Below are 15854 nucleotides of genomic sequence, written 5' to 3' on the forward strand. Positions count from 1 at the left end.
TTCTGTGGGAAGTGTAGAGCATTCCAAAAGAGGGTTTTAATGTAGATTATTTTTTGCACCCTCCCACTCATGCTGTTGATTGCTAAATGTGATACTCTGATCATGACGCTAAATACATACACACACACACACACACACACACATATAACGTGCTGTGTAAAGTTAGTCTACTCTGAAGCCATCTTGATAAACTACCCCAACAGTGTGAGGTTAGAATTCCTTCAGGGCCATGCCAAACTTCATTTGAAATTTATTGGCAACCTGCTTGGGCACTGTCTCCAAAAACCTTGCTGTAGTTGAAATGTCAGTTAATGTGTTGTGACTTGGCATTTACCATCAAAAGGGTTACCCTAGCAAAGTCCTGGAGTTTATTTGGTTATCAACATGATTTTGCCACTTCCTATGCAATATATTGAAATTGAATTATGGGATAAGATAAAATTCAGATAGGGAAATAAAACTTTCTATGATTAATTGAATATATCATAAATTATTATCTTTGCCAATTTGTACTAGCTAACTGTATCTACTTATTTACTCATGATTGTGCATTTAAATTAAGAATCTACTGACTGACTGCAGGCTGAACATAAAGAAACTTTAGAGATTCAAAATAGAAAAAAACATTTCTTCTACCCTCTCCACAACAATAAATGAGTGAGCAATATTTCAGGCTACATTATATGTAGAATTTTTAAAATAACTTCTTAAGATCTAGTCCCCATTTGAGTTGTAAAAAAGTGATAAGCTAAATAAGTTTTAAATGACTTTTGAGAACTTTGAATTAATATTTATTGAGCTTTTATATTCTTTCAAACCTACACTTGAGTCAGTTTATCATCGATACTTAAAGAAAATTTAATTACTGTAGAAAATAATTTGGCTGTAACTGCACACAGAAAAAGGGACCAGACCAGTCACCATTGTTTTGATTCCCTCATGGAAATTCTTGCCATTTCATCTCCTTTCCTTACTTTCTGAATACTTGGAGAAATAAATCAGAGGTAGAAGTGGTATGAGGAATAAAAATGAGCCTAGTTATTACAGTGACAGGAGTGAAGCTTTTCAAATATTAAGGATAATAGAGTACTTTATTCCTAAACTTTTTCCTTCTCAAATTTCCTCTAATCGTTCAGATTAGAAGAATTGTGGAACTTTATCAATTTTCTTTCCTCTTTCCTACCCCTATCACAACTTGGTCATCAAATGCTCTTTTTATTATTTTGCTTTATTTACAGTTTAGAGAAGAAGAAATACTTTGGATAAGAATCACAGTTACACTGTTTTGCTTACTAAGATCTAAATGAAAACCACATCTCAAGTGCCTTATTAATCATCTGAGTTAGAAAATTTTGGACAAGCGATAATCGCAGTTCTCATAACACGAAATCCGTGTGTGCACATACATAAGCTGTTAAATGAGAAACAGAAAGATTTGACTGTATTTGTAATTATTCACCAGATACACAAACTGTTTTACCAAGGAAGTTTATAATATAAAGAAAAGTAATGTGGATTTAGGATGTCACTGTGTCCATTCAGATCAGTAGAGGTTAGTGGTCATTTTAAGGCTAAAACAACAAACATTTAAAACAAATCCTCTCTGCTAACTCATGCCCTGATAAGCCAGAGTGGAATTAGGCATTTCTGTAATTTCTGGACTGCCACATTAAGTTATGTGCATGCAAAATCAGGTTGTATTAGAGCTCGTGTACCAAGAGCCTCAGGGGACTGAAAGTAATTGCTCTATTTAGAAGGTGGAATGCAGTTTTGGGTCTTCTATTCCTACTGCATTAGGACCAGGGCTGTACCAACTTGCTATAATTTAAAGCCATTATTGAAATCCTCATAGCATGAGATAATTCCTTTTGCATCTTTGAAAGCCTTGATATAAAGCAGCTTATGTCCTAGGATGTTTCCCACAATGACATAGCTGTTCGCATAATGTGTAGCCCAGAAAATATGTTCCGTTATTATCGAATGCTTATTGAGTAGTTATAATGCCTAATTTTTGGTATATATTCAATATGAGCGCAGCTGAGGAGGACCATCAAACTTGATGAAAAGACAAAATCAACCTAATCAGGTGTTAGTTTGAGATGCATCATAACAACTTCTCTCTTTAATGAAAGAGAACTTGATTATATCACACAAAGAACTTTACCAAATTTCATGATAACAGTTTACATAATTTCTTGAAAATCCTGTTTTAGTGATAACTAGCTGAAGCCCTATCTGAAGCCACCAAATTCATATTTTCCATTTTACTGCATGTGCTTCAAAAGGCCAATTTTATAATGAAGACTTGCGCTGTAATGTTATGGACTTATGTAAAACAGACAGACCACAGAATAGTTCTGTTAATACTATTTATCGGATTTGAATCACATATCAGTCAGGACTCCAATCAGGAATAGATGGTAAACTCAAAGAGATAATTTGAGGAACACTCACATGAGATTCATTTGCAAATATGTGAAGTTTGTAGAACAGAAGAAGCACAGTAACCCAGCATAATAGCATCTAAGTTTTTACCACTGCTGGGACAAGGGGACAAGGGAAGCACAGAGTTCTTGGGTCTCCGAAGCAGACTTATGAAGACTCATCCGTGGCCTTCAGTGAAAGGACACATTCAGCTCAATGCAAATACTTACTGGGGGAAGCCCAGAGCAAAAATTACCCTGACCTCCTTCTCCCTTCCTTCAATCTCATGCTGACCTTTCTAAACCCAAGAGAAGCCAGGGGACATGGGTATAATTTCTTTTAAATGTATTTATTTATTTTGAGAGAGATAGTGTACAGGATGGGCAGAGAGAGAGAATCTCAAGCAGGATCCATACTGTCAGTGTTCCTGAGATGGAGGCCTCTAGGGGGCTCTGCACTGACAGCTTGGAGCCATCTCCTCTAAGCCTTCTGAACTAGGTAAGTGTAAAGTACTAAGCAAAACACATAACAAACAGACACACACACACAAAAACAAAACAAAACAACAACAACAAAAAAAACAAACCCAACTCTCACTTCTTAAGGACAGGGTTAACTTCTGCAAAAAGCAAAGAGATCAAAGAAAAAGTTAGAAGTAAAATGTCAGATCTTAATAATTTCAGAGAGATAGTATTTCTCACACCAAAACAAATTGTATCCTGTGCACTGCATGCCACTAAATAAAGTTTTTAAAAAATCATGTAGAGGCACCTGGGTGGCTCAGTCAGTTAAGCATCTGACTTCAGCTTAGGTCATGATCTCAACAGTCCGTGGATTCGAGCCCCGCATCGGGCTCTGTGCAGACAGCTCAGAGCCTAGAGCCTGCTTCAGATCCTGCGTCTCCCTCTCTCTCTGACCCTTGCCGCTCTCTGTCTCTCAAAATAAAGACATTAAAAAAATAAAAATAAATTAAAAATTTTAAAAATCATGTAGATGAAATGCTTTATTCTATATCATGTCCCCTGGGAGTTAATAAGGGTTTACAACATACTTCTAAACTCTAGACATTGGACCCACTATTGGGCTTACTGCTGAAATGTAAATGAATAAAATATTTGGGAAAGAAGAGGCACAATGTACCAAAGCAATGTTGATCTCATTGTAGGTGTCAATTAGACATTATCTTTGTTTTTAATTTATTTTTATATAAAATGGTTCAAAATTTTATAACATAGCAGTGTAATTCTTGCCCTTTCCAGGAGTAGAGAAAAGCAATTGGTGTTTAGATTTGAACGTTGTGATACTGTGGGATAAAATATAGAGAAGAAACATGTGATGCTCCCCCAAATGCTAGTTATTATGAACATATTGTAGAGACAAAACACTTACTGATATTTCACTTCTAGGCGATCCCTTATAGCTATCAGGGAGGTATTTCAGCTGTCTGTTGATATACTGACATTAAATCTGGTATTATAGATAGCTGCACACTACCAAGGAATCCATAAAATCATGATATATATGGAGAATACAATTTAAACATCAGTTTAAGCATGTATTCATATTTACTAAACATAGAGTAAATCCTTTGAGGATTTACTAAACATAGAGAATCCTTTGAGGATTCCTTTCTGAGTAGGCAAAGTATAGCACACGTGTTTAGTTATGTGACACTATATGGGCTGGATTTATCCCCTTTTGGGATGAAAGTCCTTTTGGGCTGTTGAGATGGCTCGCAGCTTCTGCCTCCTCTTCATGAGCTCTTTATTTAGGCCAGCAGTGAAGAATCAATGCACTCTGTGAGACAAAGCTGGTGGGAAGTATTGGCAGAGTCAATATCATGGTTAAATTTCTTTTAAAGCCTTTGATTTGGTTGGCAGTGCATCCCCTATGAAGTTGACCTTTGTGTTGCCTTCAGAACATGCTGAAGTTGACTTTCTTCATAAAGGCCACATTCTTGCCGAGGAACAGAGAGGGCCCCAAAGCTTTGCTGTACAGACAGCTGTGGGGAGAACACAAAGGCATTAATTAAGATGGTAAGTAAGCCTGGTCTGGCTCAGAGCTTTAATAATAGGTGGAAATAGCTCTCTGGGATTGCAAAATTCTAGATACATTTTGTCCTCAGGTCACTTTAGGGCTCCCAGTGCCTTCTCAGAAACCTACTGCCCTTTATTTCAGTCAGAGTATCTTTTAACAACACACTTTTTTTTGTTGTTAAAACAGGGAACCAACATTCCCTGACCTTAACTTTGAAGTACGATTAGTTCCTTAAGCCTTTTGCATTTATTTGCATAACTAAACTGAAGATGGAGAGGAGTCAGTAAATTAATATTTGTTAAACAACTATTGTCCCAAGTTGACAAAAGGTTAAGTATTTAATTCAGAGGAAATGCTTGAGGAAAAGATCAGAAAATTAATTATAACTCATTCCGTATTTGTCTCTAGGAGACAAAACAGAAAAATAATTAACAGAGGAAAATATATGAGCTAATGAAAATTATATAAAACAATATACTATTTCTTTATATTAAAATATTTAATTATGATTTAAATAATAATTGTCTTGCCAAAAAAAGGTAAATTGTAATTTGTGGGCTTCCCCTCATTTGCCCTGGCATTTGTCTGTTTTTCCAAAGCCCCTCAATATATATGTATATACCTTCATTTCCATTCGCTTTTCAGAAAAGATTAAAATACAGAAATTCACGGGTGTTTTATTGATTGTAATTAAGTGCAACTCCATCCTCAGGGTATTAAGAGAGGTATAGTATGCTCACCAGTAAGCTGTCTTTCAATGATTTTCAGGATGGATTATTGTTAGGATTGTTTATTGTAGACAATTAAATCCACTTCAGGCTTATAGGTAGGTGTTAAAGTGTATCTCAGAGGGTCAGTTTTCTAAGCTTCTTTCCCAAACTAAATGTTTTAAATTCCTTCTTGCTTTAAATCTTAGGCTTGTTTTACTTTTGTACTTGTAAACTAGATTTCTCCCAAATGATTATAATTATTACTTAATAATTTAGTTTAATTAAAAAACAACTGTAAAAAGATAAATGATCCAAACATAAGAAAATGAAACTCTTATTTTTAACCTGGTCTTGTATATTTAACAACTCTCTTTAGCAAATTAATATTGGTGAAATCATAGCAAATATATTTAGCATAAGTCTGAGAGACACTGTTCTGCATGGTAAATTGTTTTGCTTGAAAATAACAGGGTATGGTATGGAAGACACTTTTTTCAATGATTTTTTTTTTTTTTTAGGAGCTTGAAACAAAAGTCAAGTCATGAGTTGTTTATATAACATTGGGGACAGTTTTTTCAATATATATAGAAGGATTTTCAGAGTTGAAATATATTTAGGTACCATGCTCATTCATTTTTCTTGTCTTTTAATTTTGATAGTTCATTTTAATAAAGTTAACTCTTTCTCAGGAAATGTTACCATTTGATATAAGTTGGAGTTTTTTGTACATTACTACATTTTTAAATGTTTGTTTTGAGAGAGAATATGAGCATGGGAAAGGACAGAAAGAGAGGAGGAGAGAGAATCCCAAGCAGGTTCTGTGCTGTCAGCATAGAGCCCAATGGGGGGGCTCAATCTCCCGAGTGGTGAGATCATGACCTGAACCAAAGTAAGACCTTCATGCTCATCGAACTGAGCCACCCAGGCACCCCTACATGACTACATATTTAAATACTGCAATACTATCAGGGTTTCTCATGTCTCATTTCTCTTTCTAGTCCCCAGTATATCTCAAATTCTCACATATCTTGATTATCAAATATACATGGATGACTCACAAAGTCTTATTTTCTGCTCATCTCTCTTTCTCTTAAGTTCCAGACGATAGCTTCTTAGTGGAAATGTTCACATGACTATCTTCTAGATACATTAAATTTGACTGTCCAAACTAAACCTCCTTCATTCCACCTCCTCTGTATTCCTCAGTTCAGTGAGTGGTATCATGTTTCACTCAGTTCCAAGACCAGGAACCTAAGAGCTATTTTTTATTTTTCCTTCTACCTTCTTGCCCTATACTTATTTGATCATAGAGTCCTGTTGATTGTACCCCGTAGACCATCATGATTAAAATAGTCTCTTGCCAGATTCCCTGGCTACCATTTTGGCTTTCTCTAAGTCACTCATTGAATGGTACCAGTATGATCGTCCTGAAATTAAACTATGACCATGACACTTTTTTGCCTCAAATCCCCTAGGCTGCCTAAAATTACATGTATACTCATGGGATATTATGAGACCTTTCAGCACTTGACCAGTGGTTCGTCTTTACATTGTTCTCTGGGCATTACCCTTCCTTTTGCCAAAATGTAGCCATAGGGAACTCATTCAGCTCTGCAGCTGTGTCAGCTCTGTCTCACTGCAGTGTCTTTCAACAGGCAATCCCCATGTATGCCCAGAATATTTTTCACGCTCCTCTCCTTTCCTTCCCATTCACTGGCCTGTCTATATTAGATATCTGTCTCGGTCTGTGTGTCAATTCCTCTAGAAGATTTGCTATGGCCTCTTCTAAAATCTCTTCAGGTTCAGATAAAGCTCCCTTCAATGTGCTCCCACTGCACACTGCATTCTTCTCAATATCCGTCATATTTTAATTAAACTATTTCTTCAGTTGCTTATTAAGTTAATTATTATAGGTTTCTCCCACTGGATTTTAATCTTCATTCAAAATTTTGTCAATCTTTTAAAAAAATATTTATTTCTCCTTTGCCCAGGACAATGATCATATAGATGTGTTTAGTGAATATTTATTGACTGTATGAATGGTTGAATATTGGAATGGTGAATCTCACTGTATATAATTAATAAACAGTTTTGCTAGAAACTGTCTATGTATCCTGATACTTGCTTCTGTCTCAATTCTAAACAAAGTCTACAAAGTCTAATGAATAAAAATTGACTCAGAAATATTACATTTAAATATAATATTTAAATAGCATAAATTTGATATTATTTTTAGAAATATATGTAGGACCTAGCTGCAAACTTATTACAAAAATACTAATAGATATCTTGTTAAATTGACCAAATAGAATTTTTAAGTTCATTTTTGATTGAAAATTAGCTAAATATAGTAATTCTTTTCTTTTTTTTTTAATTAGGGCATATGGTTCAGTGTCTTACATTTATTCCAAACATGATCATTTTTATCGTATCAAGTTTTATTTGAGTGAGACAATATTACCATTTACAACATAAGCAAAGAAAGAATTTAGCTAATTGGCTATTTTTCACGAAGCTCCAAATATTGTTCTGTTTTGATTTTGTTAAAAACATTTTCTCTCTGATGAATTCGCTCAGCATAACAATTTTATATGAGATAACAAATGTATCACCTACATTACTTATTTTCCTTTTACAGACACAAGAACAACTTTTATTTTGGGGAGATATCCAAATCTAACTTTGAAAAGGACTAATCTCTGTTCATAAAACTAGTTCCAAGAAGACAATGACAGCTTGAAATATTGCTGTGGGGATTGTCCAAAAGGAATTAGGTTTTGGGAGTATTGGCATGTGTGTGTTAGAAAATTATAGACAAGTTTTCATAGTTTAACGTTTTGTCCATGTATAAGGATATTTTCACCAAAGAACGTTTTCATCTTCCCCAAGGAACTAATGCATTAATTATCACGACCCTTATAGACTAGAACCATGAACAACCAGTGTAAAATTTAACTGGTGGTATAATAGTTATTTTGTCATGATGTGAATAAGAAAGTACATACAAAGAATAATGCAGGGTACTGTAATAATCTTGGCATTATGAAATTCCAAATTCCAACTAAACCTTAATATTTACTCTGTTACTTTTATTTAAGATAGGATTTTTCTTAGAATTCTTCATAAATTCTGACCATTGGCAACCCACTGTCATAATTTTCTAAACAACTAATTGTGTTATTTATATCTACTGTATATGTCATTTATAAAGTTTATTTTTTGAAGATGATATGGTCATTTAAATTGAAAACCCAGAACAATGAACAAACTATTGAAATAAATATTTGGCTAAATTAACTAGACACAATCAACATTTATTTTAAAAAGTAAGGAATTTTTCTATACACTAACAATAATCAACTATAAAAATACTAAAAATAAAAATAACAGTAAGATAACTATTGTAATGATCTTTAAAGAATATAATAAGAGACATAAATATATGAGGAACTTTATCATGATCATGAATTTAAAGAATTTAATTTCCTTTTGAGAAATTAGGAAATAAAAAAGGGCAGACATATTTTATGAATATTAAGACATATTATAAAGCCATAGTTATTAAAAGTGTGTTATTGATTCCAAGACACTATAATAATAGAAGAGAATAGTAAGTCTTACTTGGTATATAAGAGAAGGAACCGCACAAATTTATATTAAAAAGTAGCATTAGATGATTGCATTGAGAAAGTTGATACACCATATGGGAAAAATTTCAGAATTTCTACATCACATATACATATATTAAAATTAAAATATCCAAGTTATTTAATATCTAACTATAAGAGGTTAAAAACAAAAAATCTAATGGAAGAAAACAGAGGAGAGTATCATAATGGTTTTTAAATACACCCAAAAGCCAATCTATAGGAACAAAAGGAAAGTAAATTGTCAAGTTGGCAGGGGATATTTACAACATCAACAACTGCAAAAGATTAATAGCTGAAACAGGAAAAAAAGTCTGCTAATCTGTTAAAATTTTTTAAAAAATCGCATATATATAATATATATTATATAATACATATATATTAGCTATATATATATATATATTAGCAAAGAATATGAATATCAGTTTATAAGAGGGGAAACCTAAATGGCAGATATGCACATGGGAAAGGTATATGTCTTTATTTATTTTTTATTTTTTTGGAGAGATACACATTTTAAAGATCACAAGAGCACAAGGTAATTCAGTGAAATACCACTTTATATCCTTAATGTTGACAAAAATTAGAAATACAGATAGCATTAGGAGTTGTAAAGATCATGGGAATATATACCTATGTGAAATATATATATAAAATATGTATAATATATAGGAAATATGTATATGTATAATATATACAAAATATATAAATATGAAATATATGTTATGTATATACACATATATATTTTAGTATATACTAGTATATATTTAGTATTTATTACATATATATAACATGTGTAGCATCCAGCTATTCTATGCTGAATATAGACCCCAGAGCAGTGTTCACACTGGTTTCCAAAGAGACATGAATGAGATTATTCTAAGCTGAGTGGTTTTTGAGAGCAAAGAATTAGAGACAGCCTAAGTGTCACTAAGGATAATTATAGTTAATATATTGTAAATTTACAATATGCACTAATACAAAGTGGTGAAAAGAACCATGTAAATAAGACAACGTGGCTAAATATAAAGAAGAATGTTAAGGTAAAATGTGAAAGAGAATATTTGTAGTGCTATACCAGTTATGAGAATTCTGTTGACCCAAAATGTATATTATTTGTTCCAGAATAACAACTTTGAACATAAATGACAGGTAGATATATTGCAAGATGTACATTAAATTTTCTAAGGTTGGTGCCTCTTATGATAAAGAGAGGAAAGTGGAATCAAGAGATACAAGCAAGCATTGCAGATTATGTAGGAATCAATGATAAGGACATAGCAATAGGCTGAAGAATATGGTCAGTGTGGTCCTGTGTACTTAGGATCTTAATTGAGTGAATAATAAATAGAAAGCCTTTTTTTAAAAATTTGAAGCTATATACTGGGAAGTTATTTTCATTCTTATTACTTACTAAATGTTTCTAGTAGGGAATAAAGTAAATGACTACATTTGGGGAAAATTAAATTTAAAGATTTAATACAACTAAGCCGAAAAATATTATACCCATCTAAACACTAGTGCTTCCACATAACAATGCTTAGTCAGGTATCATTGGCTGAGTAATATAGCTCTGATGTAAATATTAACTGACTCTTATTAAATAACTTCTAATACTAATTATAATCATTATTAAGAATGGAAAATTTCAGTTTACAGAAAGGTAACTAGAATGCACTAAAAAATAAAGCTTCAAACTGTAAAAAAGCAAGAGTTTACATAAATTCTAAGGAAAAACTTGCAAATATCCATTGAAGTGGGAGATATTAACACACATCTTACAAGTTTTGATAGTTCAGTTAAAATCAGTGAACTTTTTCAAAGATTCGAAATATGTAAAAAGTTTGAGTTTTGGGGAGTTATAGTCTTATAAAAAATCACTTACCAAAACCAATTAAAAAAGAAATAACATGACACCTAGGCCTTAATACAATAAAATATGTATACACAAAAAATTTTATTGAAAGACATTATAGGTAATGTCTTCATAAGAAGTAAAATTCCATATCATAAAGATGTCATTCTCTCCAATGGTCAATAGATTTAATGTAATTCTAATGGGGTTTTGAGGACTAATAATAGTAAAGATGCCCCTGAAAAAGAAAAGTAAGATTATGTTATAAATCTCATTGAGGCCATGTGGCATTGGCACAGGAATAGACAAGTACTGATAGAATGAAAAAGATATAGCAGAAAGAGACTTAAGATGGACATATAAGAGAGGTGACATTGAAGGGTGCTTGGGAATAAATAGATCTGTAAATAAATGAAGCTTATTTATTGTATATTATTTTAAAAATAAATGAAATGGGCTTTCTAACTCCTACCATACATCAAAATTATTTTTAATGGACCAAAGTCTTTAATGCTTATGTTAAAATGGAAACATTTTGGGGCACCTGGGTGGCTTAGTCGGTTAAGCGTCCGACTTTCGCTTAGGTCATGATCTCGCGGTTCGTGGGTTCGAGCCCCGCGTCAGGTTCTGTGCTGACTGCCAGCTCAGAGCCTAGAGCCTGTTTCAGTCTATGACTCCATCTCTCTCTGACCCTCCCCTGCTCACACTGTCTCTCTCTCTCTCTCTTAGAAATAAATAAAACATTAAAAAAAAATTTAAAAAAAAAAGGAAACATTTTTAAAAGGGAACAAATTATATGAAGCAGTATTTCATAGAAGAGTTGATAGAAATGATCCAGACACATACTAAATATATTAAATTTCATTAAGGATCATGTTTTAACATTGTAACATTATTTAGCACAGACTAGTAGGACAAAACTTAAGAAGCATGGTAATTTCCAATATAGGATCAATGGAGACTCTTATGCAATTCTAATGGGAGTTTAGTTTGGTATTAATTGGTATCCATGAAAATGTGGATCTTCCTATTATCATCCCTAGCAATTTCACTACAAAGTGTGTATAAGAGATTCTAGGGCATGCATTAAAGAACATATACAAGAATGCCTTTTGCATTATTGTTCATAATAGCAAAATTTAAAAATAAACCAGTTTCCTCAATTGTAGATGGATAAATAAAATTGTATCTTTTTAAAGAATAAAATAGTATAGAACAGTGAAAGTAAACATATGCACCCATATTAAAACTCTTAAAGAAAAGGGAGGAGAAAAAGTGGTAACAGTCAGGAGAAAAGAAAGGGAATGAAAAAGACAAGTTCAGGTAGTTCAAGTTCCTCTTGAGAGGAAGTAGAGGGATTGGAATGGGGAGTGAACCTGTAGATTTTTGTAATTCTCATGGTATCCTGGTTCTTGGGCTGGATGCTAAGTTCTGAGGTTTTCCTTTTGTTGTGAATGTTATAGTTTAGACATATATACTACACACGCTTTCCTTGGTATAAATTGAACATTAGTATGCAATGTAAACAATCTAAAAATAATGCCAAATGTAATTCACCTTCATATTTCCAGCTCATAAACAGTACCAGCACATAATAGATCCTTCATACATATTTGATAAACCAAAGCAAGGACCATTAAAAACACATTTTAAATATTTACAGTGGAAGGAGAAAGACTTCAAAATACATATGAAAAGACGGAGGGCAACAGAGTGTAGAACAATGAAGCATTTTGATGGAGAACAAAGCCCAAGTTAGGGCATAAAAGAAAGTCTATGACTGAGAGGCATTTCTTAAAACATTGAATCCACTTAACCAGATGTCATTTCACTTACAGTAAAAAGAGCTGTGGAGCTCTTTGTATTTATAATCTTAAAATCTTCTTCTTAGGGGAAGAAGACTAAGGCCAAACAGAAATAAGCATCATCAAAATCTAAGACCCAGAGTTTATTTGTAAAACATGTTACAGGAAATTCAATTCATAAAACAACCTTTTCAGGCATAGGTCATCAGAATTTTAAGATTCTTGACAATTATCAAATGCCCTTTCAAGTAAAGTGCTGAACTGGCTTTTAGGTAGATTGAAATTCTCAGTACCAAGATATCAATTACTCCACTTTTATTTTAGGTGGACAAAGGGAAATTAAAACTAATTACTGTGTTTGTGTGAGTGGTACGATTTGTTGGAGGTCTGTAAATGAATAATGTGCAACTGATAATTCAGAGAAAAAGTCTTTATCAAATGGATATATTTCTTTGGAGTGGTTTAGCAAATATGTGATTATTTTACATAAAACTTTTGGCTAAGCCACAGAAAGAGCTATATTACAGTCTAAAAATATACTCCTAACAGAAATCACATAATATTGCAAGGCTTTCCTTTCTCATCATACCCAGCAAGCTTTTTGCTGCATAATTTAGTGGTTAAGAGCCCTTCTTAAGAGCCAGGCTACCATAGTCCAAATCTTGTCTATAGAAGAACTATCTATGACTTTGGGCAAATATCTTAATTTCTCTGTGCATGAGTATCCTCATCTGAAATGGGAAATGATAATAGCACTTAATTCATAGTTATTGTGAGAATTGGTGTCTGACATATGGTAGAAAAATCAATAAATAATTGTTCCTTAAATAATTTCATGGTGTTATAATAAACAAGAGCTAATTTGTCAAATAGTATCGAATACCACCTTTGAGTCTTTATTCATATTGCCAGACACAGTGCTTGGTATGTAGTGGACACTTAGTAAAGAACTACAGAATAAATACATTTGGGGATGCTTTTTATCACTTTCTCAGTGAAAGTCTTCTCAACAATTTACAGGGATTGACTGTAAAGAAAAAACAGCACTGAGACATGGCTGGTGCTGGGAGCAGGGCAAAATTCTGAGTTGAGAATTTATAATAAATGTTACAAACATTCCCCTCTCTATCATATTATGATCTCTACATTTCACACTGATAAAAGCTAATAGGCTATTCTGAAATCCACAAAAGTCTTGGTTCATTCAAATAACATTTATCAAGAAGGTTCTAGACAGCAGACTAAATTATACTGAGGTCAATAAACATACTGTGCCAGTTTAGCTGTTACAGACACAGGTGGGAAAATAGGCAATCACAAGAGTATCATTTGTTAATAGTTTTTCTGGAAAATCAAAAAAATTGAATCCACTGAAGTAGGAAAGGAACTGTTTATTTTTATTTCTATTACTTGATATCTGGGCAGAGAAGCAAATTACCTTATCTCGACATTTATTTGTGATATAGTGGTGTGTGGTTGAGTCAAAGGGAAAATACTTTCCTGTAAGAGGTCCTACTGTAAACATTTAGAATTTTCCTGGTAAAAGATGTAATTCCTTTTAATCCTTTCCCTTTTCTCTAATCAGGAGTTATCCTCGGGGTGCCTGGTGACTCCGTTGGTTGAGCGTCCAGTTTCGTCTCAGGTCATGATCTTGAGGTTGATGAGTTCGAGCCCCGCCTTGGGCTCTGTGCTAACAGGTCAGAGCCTCAAGCCTGCTTCAGATTCTGTGTCTCCCTCTCTCTCTGACCTTCCCCTGCTCACACTGTCTCTCTCTCTCAAAAATAAATAAACATTAAAAAATTTTTAAAAGGAAGTTATTCTCAATTATTAGGACCAAGGACACTAGTTTATAGATCCTAAGAGTGTTTCTAGAAAAATGACATCTTTTATGCCATCATAAAGATTAATTTGTTGAAGGAATCTTGGTGAGAATTGGAAGTCACATAAACTTACCTTCTCTGCCATTTAGCATGCACTATATAGAATGTGTATAAAATTAAACCTATGTGGTATTAAAAATTAGTATGTGTATACATGTCCACACTGTATAGGCTATTCATGGTATTGACTTTAATGGTGCACTTGGTTGGATTAAATTTGAGTACAAAGTGAATTTAATAGCTATGATTGCTTATGCCATTTCCTGAGGTTAAGCTAGTTTCTTTTGAAAGGATCTGGCTATTGCAGATATTGAATTCAATGTTTGTTCACTTAATCAAGGTTTTATTACTCAGTCTTTAAAAAACTATTCCACATGAAAATATCATTCCCTTCTCCCTTCCTTCTCAGCAGCCACCAACCCAGGAAAAGGGGGATTTAAAGCTGTTTCCAGAAAACAGACAAAATATTATGATACAGCATGGTCTGGCTTTCACTTCTTAAAAGCTGAAACGTGCCTTTGCTAACTTGCAGTAAGCCATGAAATAATTATGTTGTGTGCTAAATGGCACTTTTCACTTTTCATTTGTGCTTCAACACTCAGTTTTCAGTAGAACATTTAGAGAGGATCAGCATTCTTTGGAAACTAAAAACACACCGCAGGTCAGCGCTGCACAGCCTGATGGGAAAAGAATGCGGTCCACAAAGGTGGTCTTTGTGAGACATGACGACACGCCGGTATCTGTTACAGAATTGGCAGGTTCACCGCTTCCCCTAGTGTCTGCTTCTGAAACACTAAACTCATCTGAGTTGCAAGGCACGACTCAAGGAAACAAGTAGGCTTTTAAGGCACCCAACTGGTTGCTCGAGAACAAGGATTAATTTCACACATTAAGGTGAAATCCTTCAGCAAAGGGGCTTGATGTTGTGCAGTATACTGGTTTTGGTAAAGGACCATTCAATTTATTGATTTATTTTTATGGGACTCAACTCCTAAGGTTCAAAGTGATCTTTGGAATAGTGGAAACATTGACAATTTCTAGAAATGCATTGACTGCACTTATCGCCTTATTCTTTTCAACGAGTCTTGAACTGCTTTATCCACAGAGATAGCAACAATTACTAACATTTTATGCTTGATGTTTGTTTCTTCAGGACCTTTTTGAAAATGAGGCACTTAGAAGTTCTGTAAGCTTCATGCATTAAAATGACTTTATTCGTATATGAAAATATTTTCTATTTGGAAAAAAACCTATGGTATTTATACTTTATGTATCAAATTGAATTCTTTTCCACTTCAAGTTCACAGGATACTTATTTTGCCAAATTTGGCACTGAAGTTGAGTGACCTAAACTATCACAGTTGATTTTAAATAAGAGTCCAATTCCAATGGTTATAACATGGATTTCTAGTTCTTTCTTCTTTTTTAAAATTCTTTTTTAAACAGTTTATTTATTTATTTAGAGAGAGACAGAGAGAGTGGGGGAAGGGAAGGGA

Source organism: Hyaena hyaena, unplaced genomic scaffold (genome assembly GCF_003009895.1).
Source record: "Hyaena hyaena isolate Hyena2069 unplaced genomic scaffold, ASM300989v1 scaffold_1285, whole genome shotgun sequence".
NCBI classification, from domain to species: Eukaryota; Metazoa; Chordata; class Mammalia; order Carnivora; family Hyaenidae; genus Hyaena; species Hyaena hyaena.